Source organism: Lathyrus oleraceus, chromosome 3 (assembly GCF_024323335.1).
Source record: "Lathyrus oleraceus cultivar Zhongwan6 chromosome 3, CAAS_Psat_ZW6_1.0, whole genome shotgun sequence".
NCBI classification, from domain to species: domain Eukaryota; kingdom Viridiplantae; phylum Streptophyta; class Magnoliopsida; order Fabales; family Fabaceae; genus Lathyrus; species Lathyrus oleraceus.
The window spans coordinates 166,125,902-166,137,856 of record NC_066581.1 but is presented as its reverse complement, the minus strand read 5'-3'; the positions used below and the strand labels follow the sequence as shown (position 1 = coordinate 166,137,856).

The window sequence follows — 11,955 nt, the reverse complement described above, 5'->3', positions numbered from 1 at the left end:
ATGATCATTCATATAGCAACAAATGTAACACATAACTTCAAAAAATCATAACTCTCAATCCACAAATGATAAATGCACAAACTTTATATGGAAATGAAGGTCAATGTGTCTAGTTTCACCACAAAAAATTTCAAAGGCATTGGATATAACATGAGTATTTCACAATTGAAATGGCACAATGTATCATTTATGCACACATGTTGGAAAATCATTTATCATTTAAAATCCCGAACATGGAAAATTAATTAAAATTCACCATAAAATACTAGACTCAATTGTGATCATGATGGAAAAAATTTCATAATTTTTGGATGAAAATTGAATTAAAAAAGAATTGTTTAAGTTGAGTGAAATAATGGATGCAATATGAACAAAAGGCATGGCAAATGGGGTCAACATGGTCAACGCAGTGGCAGTCTTGTAATTCGGAGTTCACTAATTAAAACTCTGCGTTTTGATGGGGGGGAACGAAATGTTCCTATTGGTTCTCAGCCAATGGAACAGTGCACAGCCAAAGGTTCAAATTTTCTGGTTTTCACATAAACCCTTAGGGTTTCTAACAGTATGGCAAGCATTCAACATCAATGTTCAACATTCAAACAACAACTTTCAAATGGAATAGATCAAACAGCCATTGCAAAACAGCATGTCCCTCATGTAATCGATCAAAATAACATCAAATGGACAGCAACAAACTAATCATGGCATTGGCATAGTGGATATCATACAAACATCATATGACAAAACCCAACAAACCAAGTGGAATTTCTGTTTTAGCTGGAAAATAACAAAGTTCAACAGCATAGCAGTAACATTCATCATCTTGTAACCAAACGAAATAAACAACAGCATTCAATACAAATAAACATAACATGAATCAAGGTGGATTTCTGGACATGTTCATGAGGTTCAAAACAACAGCACACATTCATGTTCTTCATGCAAGCATCAACATGAAACAAATTTCGAACAACCATCACAACAGCATAGCATTGACAAATCACATGAGCACGACTCATGCACCAACAGACCAACAGCAAGAAAAAAATTACTGGACAGTTGAGGTTTAACAGCAGCAGGGTTTCTTAAGGGTTTATGCAGCTGGGCATCATGAACATCAACATCATTCGACCAAACAAACAGACAACAGCATGGTATTATCAACATCAGTTTCATGTTTATGGTTCATCAACATTAAACACGTTTCAAGCACAAAACACACAATGTCATGGCCTTAATGAACGACAAGCAACATCAACCAATAACCAAGTATACATTACTCATGTGAAAATCTGGACAAGGAAGTTTTGCAAAACAGCAGTATGATATCATCATCATATTCATGGTTTATTAACAGCATGCCAAACGTACATCAAATAAACCAGTTTCTATCATACAGTCACAACAGCAGGGCATTGGTATCATGTTCAGCCACATCAAACAAAAATGATTCAACCAAACCACACAACATAAGCATGAAAATCTAGGCATATTAAGATAGCAAAACAGCAGCAAGCATATTCAAGCAATCAGCATCATGAACGAAACTAGACCAAGTCTCACACAACAACATCATCATCTCATGATCTTAATCATCGAACAACAATCGAAACAAGCAAATCACACAACAGTACATAAACAGCATGGTTCTATGATTTGAGAAACAACAGCATACAACCATCATCATCATTCAAACAGCAACCAAACAACAGCCTTCAAATGCAATTCATGAGGGTTTTCTAAACTGCAGCAGGATTTAATTAGCATGGCAGTAGTAATGCTCTTCAATGCAAACATGTTATACACAACAAAACCAATACAAACATGAAAGATTTCTAGGCATGAGTTTAAGGTTTGAAAACAACAGCATCAAGTTCATATTCATCATGAAATTTCAACAAAACCAGAAAGTTTAAACAAGCATATCATCAGTATCATCAAGCATCAAACAACAAGAATATAATGTCCAAATTCATTAAATCAACTCCAGCAATGCAAATCGACCAAAAGTTCATTTGTAACAAAAAAAGAAAAGCAGATTTCTCCATCAAGAGAACACCATTTCAAGCAAACTTTACTTCCTCAGAATCAACATAAGATGATCTTTCATGAACATATCATAGCATGGCATATAATGGAAGTCGATTCACTTACTTGTTTTTGAAGAAAATGTGAAACAGTGGTGTATTGATGATTTAAGCTCAAACAGTTGTCAATGATGGTTGGTAGTGATGAAGACTTGAAGGAAATTGACTTAACCAGTTCAAATTCAGCTCGAGCTCACAAATGCCATGGCTGATGCTTTGAGAAAACAGAGCTCCAAGATGAAATCCCAGCTGGTGAAGGAGGCTGTAACAAGGCTCCAAATGATGTTTGGATGATGAAGGATGCAAGGGTTCTTTGATTTCTTTGAATGGTTTCTGCAGAAAATATTGTTTTGCCAAAATGCACAATGAGGGAATGAGAGTATTTTTGGTCGTGTGGCTGTCAAGCTAGGGTTGCAATCAGCAGAGGCAAGGCTTTATGTAGTCTGTTTAAGCTCCTTTAATCAATTGGTAAGCTGGTTTATGCGTAATGATTCAAATTGGCAATTTTGCTAATTGTGTCCACAAGTGAAAAGGAGGTGTGTTTGTGGTCGAGTGGGCTGGGCACAGGCTGTACAGACTATGCAAAATGCTGTTTTGTTGTTTGCTTTTGACTGCTGTACTTGCTTTCATTTATTTGGAGCCAATTGCCAATTTTCAAGTTTTTGCATTTTGGTCAAAATGATGGTGTAATGGTGGTATGGTTATGATTTTAAGCTTGAGGCAAGTCACAAATGATATATGGAACATTTCCCAATTGGCCAAATCAAGAAAAAGTCAAAGAATCAAAAAGTCAAAGTTTGGTCAAACTTTGAATCTAAATGAAAAAGGTCCAAAAATGCCATTTTGATTGGTAGGGTTTTGATGAGTGAAATTTATATTTTTGGAAAGAGGATGAAAAATGTGGTGTGTAGGAAAAAACCCCACCAAATTTGGCCTTATGGTTTGAGAGATATGGCTTGTTGAAGTTCAAAAATTGGTGAAAATGATTTGATCATATCTTGACAACCACACATGGGATTTGAGAGTTCTTGGACTTTTTGAAAATGGGAAGACAAGATCTTCAACTTTCATGTTGGGCAAAAATTCATTTGAAGCTTGTATCATGATGCAAGTTGAGGATCAAGAAGTTTCCATTTTTGGCAGTTGAAATTACAGGTCCACTTTCTATTTCTGGAAAATTTCTGATTTGACTTGATTTTCTTCCATGATGAGGTTGAACATGATAGATGAGGCTTATACAAGCATGAATGAACTCCTTCAGACCAATTCTATCCATCAAATCCTGATTAAATCCTCAGTTGACCAAGTTTGACTTTCTGTTGACTTTTCTAGGGTTTTGGATGACTGATGCATTTCTGATGAATTCCAAACCCTAATTCTTTGAGAACTTGACTTCAAATGATGTCCCAAGATGTATGAACCTTTGATTATTGATCATGGTGCCCAAATTCTGCAAGAATGGCCACCATCCACTGCTTTGACTGATCAATGACTGACTTTGACCTAATTGCTGATGATTGCTTCAACTGCAAGCAACAAGGTTAGACTGACAATATTTTTGTACTTTTTGAATGATAAACACATGAAAGCAAAGATATACAAATGCAAAGTATGCTTGGTGATCAAGAAACAAACCTACAAGGCAATCTACCCACTAGGAGGGAAGCAAAGGCATGCAATGATCCTTGAGGCCATGATATGATATGATATGGGCCATGAGGGATCTTAGGGCCCAAAATTGGGGTCTTACAGATACCTTGGAGTAAGCCTAATTGTTGTAAACAAGTTAAATCGGGGTACCTGGTGGAAGCGACGCCTCGCTGCTGGAAGCGCTCGAATTGCTCTTGCTGATAGTTGTCATCTCCGGATCGGAAGATGATATTTCCGAAATTTTGATTTCCCGCCATTGTGATGAATTTTTGAAGGGATGATTTGGAAAGAAAAAGAAATGTATTTGATATGAGAGAATTGTTTGTGGTGAATGAAGGAAGTTTTGGTAGGTATTTATAGGAGAAGGATTGGAAGGTAGAAAGAAAAAGTGGTTGAAGAGTAATTAAGTGTGGTAAACGAAAAAATGAATGGGGAAGGTAAAAATTAAAGTGTAACGTTCGTCTCCAACGGCTCCCTAACGTTCACATGTCTGAGGGGCGTTACGCTCGTCACAAGGCTGTGACGTTCGTAACAGGCGTTTTGCGTGCCGTTCGTCATGGAGTGTGTGACGCTCGTCACACAGTCCTTTTTGGCAAGGCTTCAGTAGCGCTTCACAGAATTACTTTGGTAGCGTATTTTAATGTTTCATTTTGCTTATGATCATTTTTAGTCTGCAGTTTTAATGTATTGTGCACGCTTACTTGCTTTGTATAATAATAATAGGTAACATCAGTAGAGCATAATAGCCATTGCATAATAAAATTAACTAAACAGCTTCAATAAAAATGATCATAATGTATTACAGTGAAAGAAAACAATGAAATGAAATAGAAATAAACATGAATTCAAATAACATTAATGAAAAATCTAGCCTAAAACTAAATAACTTAGAAAGAAAAATAACTAAATTCCATCTATCTTCGGATCTCTGGCCGGAGGAGCAAAAGAGTTAACATGATGCCGTAACATACGTAACTGACTTGCCGTGCTGCTCATGTATTCTAGGATTTCAAGTCTCAAGCTGTGGAAATCTTCCCTGAGGGCGTCTTGTTCTGACATCAAGGCTTCAATGACGGTTTTAATATCTGTTCCTGGCATATGATATCGGAGATCAGGCATGGCTGATTCTTCGGTCAGGACAGGCTGAGGAGGAGGATCAATATCATAGTAGCCGGAAGGTGTCTGAGGGTCAGATTCAGCAAGAGAGATATGGTCAACATAGTGCTCATAGTCATCACAAATCTCATAATCCTGGATGGATTCAGTGGATCCAGCAGGAGTTGGGGTTTCATTCAGATTATAGAGCCAGTTCCTTTGATTGTGAACACTAGTTCTAGGATCGGGCATGGTGAATAGGCAGAGAATCTGGTTATCAATAATAAGCTCGAACTCATCAGACCCTATGTTTGCTATAAACATAGTGTTGAAGAGGAAAGGTATACTCATAGTAGTAATGCCACAAAAGGGCTAAGGTCAAGCATAGGCTGACGTAATCCAATAGCATTACCTATCATAGTGATCAAACCGCCTATTCTAATGGGTGCTCGCTCATCCTGGATAAGGTGGTCCAAATTAGCTAACATAAAAGTAGCACCGTTTACTGGACGGTTCTGGGAAGCACAAAATATGATGAAGAGTTCATCACGTGAAACTGAAGTACTATTTGGCTTCTTCCCAAATAAAGTGTGGGTCAGGATCTTATGGAAATAGCGAAAAGCCGGGTTATGTATGTTTCCAGAGAGAAACTCATGTTCCTCGGGCTTATCATTTCCAGTCAGCTTACCCCAAAAATGTTCAAGCTCTCTATATTCAAAAAGTTCTTCCTGGCTTACAGTGAATGTATCAAAGGAGGTAGGAAAACCCAAAAGGTTCGTGAAGTCTCTAATATTAAATTGGTACTCCATATTGAACATTCTGAACTGGATAAAACCTCTGCTAATTCCTTTTCCATGGCTAGGTAGATAGATTAATGAACTAAGGAATTCTAGTGTGAGTCTCCGGTAGGTGGTGAAATGTCTCAGGATAGGGGAGGTCTCCCATCCTATCTGATTCAGCAAAAACAGGACACTCTGTCTCAGTCCAAGGGCAGTCATAGCCCAATCATCAGCATATAAACTAGGTAGCATCTCTCTAGCGGCTAGTTCTTCAAACTTTCGTTTCTGAGCCATTCCTCTGAACTTGATACCCATACGATCAGAATGTCCCATCTGGTTAGTGTTAGCTAGAGAAAAGAAACATGAGTTTAAGTCAGGATTTGGCCAAATGCCGAAAGAAGAAAGAATTATTATTATTAATATATATATATATATATATATATATATATATATATATATTATATATATTTTTTTTTTTGAATAAATCAATAATGAATACTAAATAGAAATTAAAAGGAATAATTAAGAGAAAAATAGGGAATTGATAGTAATAATAGAATAATAAAATAACAAATTAATTTGTGGGTTGTCTCCCACTAAGCGCTTTGTTTAAATGTCGCAAGCTCGACAAAGAAACTGTTAAATATAGTCTATGAGTCCTGGGGGCGTTTCGTCTAAGTGTAGAATCTGCGAATCCTCGTTGGTTTCCGCATAGTGATAATGTTTCAGACGTTGCCCGTTTACGGTGAACGGTTCTGTAGATTGTCCTTTTATTTCTACTGCTCCACTGGGAAAGATTTTAGTGATATGAAAAGGTCCTGACCATCTGGATCGTAGTTTTCCCGGGAATAACTTTAGTCTAGAGTTAAATAAAAGTACTGCGTCGCCTTGCTTGAAGATTTTCCTTGATATACGCTTGTCATGCCATTGTTTTGTTCTTTCTTTATAGATTTTGGCATTTTCATAGGCGTCTCTTCTGAGTTCCTCTAATTCGTTTATGTCAAGGATTCTCTTTTCACCGGCGGCTTTATAATTCAAATTTAAATTTCTAATAGCCCAATAGGCTTTATGTTCTAATTCTACCGGGAGGTGACAGGATTTTCCATAAATGAGCTTAAATGGGGTCGTCCCTATGGGAGTTTTATAAGCAGTTCGGTATGCCCATAAAGCTTCTGGTAATTTCAATGACCAATCTTTCCTTGAAGTGGCGACCGTTTTTTCTAGTATTTGCTTGATTTCTCTATTAGATACTTCCACTTGTCCACTGGTTTGAGGGTGGTAAGGTGTTGCTATCCTATGTCTCACTCCATATTTAAGTAGTAGTTTTTCGAGTACCTTGGATATAAAGTGTGATCCACCATCACTGACTACTATTCTTGGGATGCCAAATCTCGGAAATATTATATTTTTAAAGAGTCTAGTTACTACTCGGGTGTCATTTGTTGGAGAAGCTATAGCTTCGATCCATTTTGATACGTAGTCAACTGCCACGAGTATGTATTTGTTACCGAAAGAGGATGGAAAGGGTCCCATGAAGTCTATCCCCCACACGTCAAAAATCTCTACTTCCAAAATACCTTTTGTGGCATCTCGTCACGTCTAGATATGTTTCCCGTGCGTTGACATCTGTCACACTCCTTAATAGCCGCATGTACGTCCTTCCATATAGTTGGCCAATAAAAGCCAGCTTGTAGGATTTTAGAGCAGGTCTTGGATGTACTTGTGTGTCCGCCATAAGGCGCAGAGTGACAGTGTTGGATTATATTTTCTACCTCTTCTTCGGGTATACATCGACGGAAAATACCATCGGGGCCTCTTTTGAAAAGTAAGGGATCATCCCAGTAATAGTGTTTTATGTCGTGGAAGAATCGTTTCTTCTGTTGGTAAGATAAAGTAGGTGGAACTATTCTGGCAGCTAAATAATTGACTAGATCAGCGTACCATGGTATGACAGATATAGCTAAGGTGGTTTCTACTTGCATGTCGGAGTTGTTCTCTTCCAAAGTAGCTATGAGTTTATCATACGAGAAATCATCATTAATGGATGTTCTTTCTGGTTCAAGGTTCTCAAGTCTAGAGAGATGGTCTGCTACTACGTTTTCAGTTCCTTTCTTGTCCTTGATTTCTAAGTCGAATTCTTGCAGTAACAAGATCCATCTTAGGAGTCTAGGTTTAGCATCCTTTTTTGTTGTAAAAGGTACCTGATAGCAGCGTGATCAGTGTAAACTATTATTTTGGCTCCTACCAGGTAAGAACGAAATTTATCTAGCGCAAATACCACTGCTAGGAGTTCTTTCTCGGTTGTGGCATAATTCATCTGTGCTTCATCCAGGGTTCTGCTAGCGTAATATATAACGCGAAGCTTTTTATCCTTTCTTTGTCCTAAAACAGCACCTACAGCATAATCACTGGCATCGCACATTATTTCGAATGGTTCATTCCAGTCTGGTGTCTGCATAATGGGTGCGGAGATCAATGCTTGTTTAAGAGTTTGAAATGCTTTTAAACAGTTATCGTCGAATATGAATTCAGCATCTTTCATCAACAGTCCGGTTAAGGGTTTAGTTATCTTAGAGAAGTCTTTGATGAATCGTCGGTAAAAACCGGCGTGTCCTAAAAAGCTTCGTACTTCTCTCACAGTTCTTGGGGGTTGAAGATTTTCGATTACCTCTATTTTGGCTTTGTCTACTTCAATTCCTCTGTTCGAGATGATGTGTCCTAAAACAATGCCTTCTTGTACCATAAAGTGGCACTTTCCCAATTAAGTACTAAGTTTACTTTTACACATCGTTCCAGAACTCTTTCCAGGTTTTCAAGGCATTCTTCGAAACTTTGTCCGTATACAGAAAAGTCATCCATAAATACTTCCATGATGTTTTCGAGAAAGTCGGCGAATATTGCCATCATGCATCTTTGAAAAGTTGCAGGGGCATTACACAGACCAAACGGCATTCGTCTATAAGCGAAGGTACCAAAAGGGCATGTGAATGTTGTCTTTTCTTGGTCATCAGGGTGAATTGGTATTTGAAAGAAGCCTGAATAACCGTCTAAATAACAGAAATGTGAATGTTTAGCTAATCGTTCTAACATTGGTCAATGAATGGTAAAGGGAAATGATCTTTTCGGGTTGCTTTGTTTAGTTTCCTATAATCAATGCACATTCTCCATCCCGATTCGATTCGTTTAGTTATAGTTTCTCCTTTTTCGTTTTCAATAACGGTTATGCCTCCTTTCTTTGGTACAACGTGTACAGGACTAACCCATTTGCTATCAGATATAGGATATATAATACCTGCTTCTAATAACTTGGTTATTTCTTTCTTTACTACCTCACTTAGGATCGGATTTAGTCTTCTCTGGTGTTCCCTAGAGGTTTTACAGTCTTCTTCTAACATGATGCGGTGCATACAAATAGAAGGGCTTATTCCTTTGAGATCGGTGATGTGGTATCCTAGTGCGGTTGGATATTTTCTTAAGATATGTAGGAGTTTTTCTGTTTCGAGTCTTCCTAGATCTGCATTAACTATCACAGGTCGTTCAAGTTCTAAGTCTAGGAATTCATATCTCAGATTTTTGGGAAGTGTTTTCAAATCAGGGGTTGGTTTGTTAAGACACTGCGTAGGATCCGGTGTTATTGCTAGGCATTGTTTAGATTTGTCCTCTAAAAGATAGTCTGATGATTTGTCTTCTCCTGACTCTGCTTCTTTTATGCATTCATCGATGATATCCATGAAGTAACATGTATCTCTATTGCAGGTGCTTTCAAGAATTGGGAAAGAATGAATTCAATTTTCTCTTCACCTACTTCGAAGGTGAGTCGTCCTCGTTTTACGTCTATGATTGCACCGGCAGTTGCTAAGAATGGTCTTCCTAGTATAATAGGTGTCGTATCATCTTCTCTAATGTCCATAATTGTGAAGTCAGTGGGAATGTAAAACTGACCTATGCGTACGGGAACGTTTTCAAGGATTCCTACAGGATATTTGATGGAACGATCTGCTAATTGCACAGACATTTTGGTCGGTCTTAATTCTCCCATTTCCAGTTTCTTACATATGGATAAAGGCATAACGCTAATTCCGGCTCCTAAATCGCATAAGGCTTTGTCGATGACAAATTTTCCTATGTGACAGGGTATAGAGAAACTACCCGGATCCTTGAGTTTAGGGGGCATGTTTTGGATTATAGCGCTACATTCGGCAAGGAGTGTAACGGTTTCGCTATCCTCAAGTTTCCTCTTATTAGAAAGAATTTCTTTTAAGAATTTAGCATATGAGGGCATCTGCGTGATAGCTTCGGTAAACGGAATTGTAACGTTTAATTGTTTAAGGAGATCAACAAATTTTCTAAATTGGCCTACATCTTTGGTTTTAACAAGCCTTTGAGGGTAAGGTATAGGTGGTTTGTAAGGTGGTGGAGGTACATAAGGTTCCTTCTTTTCTAGGGTTTCCTTATTACTCTCTTCCTTTTCCTTAGGTTCACTTTCCTCAGTAGATTTCTTAGGGTTTTGGTTTTCTATCCTTGGGTCAGACGGTCCTTCCACTTCCGTTCCACTTCTCAATATAATTGCATGAGCTTGGCTTCTCGGATTGGGTTGGGGCTGTCCAGGGAATGTACCAGTTGGTGCAGCAGTAGGTGCTTGTTGTTGAGCTACTTGAGATATTTGCGTTTCTAGCATTTTGTTATGGGTAGCCAGGGCATCTACTTTGCTTGCTAGTTGTTTTAGTTGTTCGCCAGTGTGTATGTTCTGGTTTAAGAAATCTTTATTGGTTTGTTGTTGGGAAGCTATAAAGTTTTCCATCATGATTTCCAAGTTGGATTTTCTAGGGGTATTATTGTTAGGATTCGGTTTCTGATATCCTGGAGATATAGATGGGGCTTGATTTGGAGACTGTCCAGGTGCGTATAAAGCATTATTACTCTTATATGAGAAGTTTGGATGGTTCTTCCAATTTGGGTTATAGGTATTCGAATAGGGGCTTCCTTGAGCATAGTTTACTTGCTCTGTTTGGATTCCAGTCAAGAGTTGACATTCCGCAGGAGTGTGGCCTTGGATTCCACAGACCTCGCAATTCTGAGTTATAGCAACCACGGCTGCTGGAGGCGATACGTTTAAACTTTCAATTTTCTGGACCAAAGCATCCACTTTTGCATTGACGTGATCAAGGTTACTTATCTCGTACATGCCAGTTTTCGGTTGAGGTTTTTCCACATTCGTTCGTTCGGTTCCCCACTGATAGTGGTTTTGGGCCATGCTCTCGATAAGCTGGTAAGCATCAGCGTAAGGTTTGTTCATTAATGCACCACCTGCAGCGGCGTCTATTGTTAACCTTGTATTGTATAAGAGACCATTATAAAATGTGTGAATTACTAACCAGTCTTCCAAACCATGGTGTGGGCAAAGTCTCATCATGTCTTTGTATCTTTCCCATGCTTCGAAAAGAGACTCGTTGTCTTTCTGTTTAAATCCGTTTATCTGGGCTCTTAACATAGCTGTTTTGCTTGGTGGAAAATATCGGGCAAGAAAAACTTTCTTCAACTCGTTCCATGTGGTGACTGAGTTGGAAGGAAGAGATTGAAGCCATCTTCTAGCGCTATCTCTTAATGAGAAAGGAAAAAGACGAAGTCGAATCGCCTCTGAAGTGACACCATTAGCTTTAACAGTATCAGCATATTGAACAAATACGGATAAATGAAGGTTTGGATCTTCGGTAAGATTTCCAGAGAATTGGTTCTGTTGCACAGCCTGCAACAACGAAGGTTTAAGTTCAAAGTTGTTTGCTTCGATTGCGGGCGGAGCAATACTTGAATGTGGTTCATCTTGCGATGGAGCGGCGTAATCTCTAAGAGCACGAGCTGGTTCTGCCATCTCGGTTAAAGAAGGAAAAATGTTTTTGAAATCTGGAAGGTTTATAGGAGGGAGATTGTTTTCAGCACGATATTCCCGAATTCGTCGTAAGACTCGGAGATATAGTTCGATATCGTTGATTCGTAAATAGAGCGGTTCACCTTGAGAGCGAGTGCGTGGCATACAAATCAACGAAAGAAAGAAAATAGAAGAAAAAGAAACCTTAGTCTCTACAGCGTAACGGAAGAGTTACGATATCGATTGAATAAAAGTCCCCGGCAACGGCGCCAAAAACTTGATCGCTCGACTGGGTGAGTCGAGAATGGGATACAAACTGCAAGTGCACAGTTCTATCGCGTAGTTTTAAAAGATATCGATCCCACAGGGACTTATGAATCGATATACCGTTATCTAAGGTTACTACGTAAATCTAAGGTGAAAATGTTTGATTGTTTGGGGAAAAGCTAAGATCTAAACTAATATCTAGATTAAATAT

The 11,955-nt window shown here is 38.5% G+C and overlaps 1 pseudogene; it reads left to right on the top strand.

The window, feature by feature from the left end:
• The first annotated feature begins 10,995 nt into the window (after positions 1-10,995).
• Positions 10,996-11,095, top strand: LOC127133781 (uncharacterized; annotated as a pseudogene).
• The last annotated feature ends 860 nt before the right edge of the window (positions 11,096-11,955 follow it).